At 38.0% G+C, this 1,908-nt stretch overlaps 1 pseudogene; it reads right to left on the bottom strand.

The window, feature by feature from the left end:
• Window positions 1–265: 265 nt before the first annotated feature.
• On the bottom strand, window positions 266–1,109 carry LOC100687195 (annotated as a pseudogene).
• Window positions 1,110–1,908: the final 799 nt, after the last annotated feature.

The raw sequence follows: 1,908 nt of genomic DNA on the forward strand, positions 1-1,908 counted from the left end.
GGTGGCGCTAAACTGCTGCACCACCCAGGCTGCCCAGTTCATCTCTTTCTTAAGAGGCAGAAAGATTCTTTTGAGAATTCTTTTTTCTGGTCACTCTCAGTAATGTGGCCGAACTCATTCATTTTTCAACTGTTTCATATTAGCTTTCTTTGGACTTCAAACCCCAAAACTTAGGGGGTCTCCTTTCTTTTGAATAGTAAATATTTTACTAGTGAGTAAATGCTTTCGGCAGCAATAATAAATTCACTTGAACAGAAGACAGTAATCAAGTCAAAAGAATACATGCTGGCTCATCAGAAAATTTGTGGCCATTAGGGCTGTCACTTAGAAATCCAAAATCACTCAGACACCGAATCTTAAGATATGTCCTCTTAATAGTTTATATGGTACAGGTCCATTGGACCTGGAATCTATAGAATTCTATAAATTATCACCATTTAATCAAATATGATCCACTGGCAAGTAACTATGGCTTTTAAAGAAATCTGATGAACTATTGGTGAACATTTTGTCTCCTTGCAAACCAATTACTCTTTTGCAAATATTTGATTTTGGATCACTCTGGCTTTTTGCAATCATAAAGTCACCTCTTTGGATACCACAACAATGTCCGCTAAGATTTTCTGCAGAAACGATACCTGATTTTGAATTGTAGGCACTATTGATGGTCCAGAACACATTATCATCAGCATATTCAAAAGCACAATGAGGTATACAGCCATACTGAATAGTACAACTGACAATTTGAAAGGTTTTCCCCAGAGCATCATGAAGCAGAGCTCTATGCAGATCCTGCCATCATCGAACATATATAAGTCTGTTCTGCAATACATTTGATTTTTAAAGTGATTGCAGGGCTTCCAGAAAATCAAATAAACATCTAAAGTGTGTCTAATGATTCATAGTTTTGGGATTCCTCTGGCCTCAAAGAAGCCCAGGGTGTTCTCACCCAGGACTCAGGTGAGCCTTTCTTACCTGGACCACAGAAAGGATGCTCCTTTTTTGAGGCCTGTCATCCACAATGCTCTAACCTCAACTTCTCTGGGGTGGTGGGAGTGGGCCTGAGGAACAGGGGAGCAACAGTAGTGACTAGGTGTTCTTGCAAGCATGCTTTATCCCCAGGCCACCTGTAGGGTGACTGATAAGACTGCAGAGCCATCAAGTATTGTGCCTGGCTTCACTCCAAATGCCTCCCACTCACTTGCAGACACAATTTATTTTGTAGATTATCTCTGGTAAAATTTTATCTCCCTGGCTTCCCTGTGCCCTTGAGGATGCTACTGGGTATCTTTTTTTCCATCTATCAGGTAATGAATACACAAAAAAGCAAACAAATCTGAAATAAAACTGAGAAAATAAATCTACTGCAAATACTGTTATAATACAAAAGCAATGTAAAAGATTTTTGGATTATCTTTCCTGCTGTACATTATTGTTAGCATAGATGATGAGTTGACTCTAACAATGTTGACTTGTGCATTATGTCTATAATTCCTCACTCCCTAGTCCTCAGATAAATCCCTTACTGAAATGATTTCACGTACCAGCAATCACATTTCAGCTGCTTTCAACATGGCACCTTAGCTATTTTTTTGAGTGTGATCTTTCAACTATTTCTACCAAGGGAGGCGTAGATTTTGAATGTTATATACTTATGTTATCTTCTTGAAGTATTTTTTCTATAAAAATGTATGCATTCTAATTTATCTTGTAAGGGATTAAGAGTGGTGTCCTAATTTAGAACATTTCCATCTCTTTCTGACATTTAGTAAGCTGTTAGCGACAACTGACGAGTGTAGCTGCCTTCAAGTTACATCAGTTATATAGTGAACTGGATGAGAATATATTAAGCTTATTTTTAGAATGTTCTTTCTTATAAACGCATCACGGACGTCATAGAGACTTAGC

Source organism: Canis lupus, chromosome 5 (genome assembly GCF_011100685.1).
Source record: "Canis lupus familiaris isolate Mischka breed German Shepherd chromosome 5, alternate assembly UU_Cfam_GSD_1.0, whole genome shotgun sequence".
Taxonomy (NCBI): domain Eukaryota; kingdom Metazoa; phylum Chordata; class Mammalia; order Carnivora; family Canidae; genus Canis; species Canis lupus.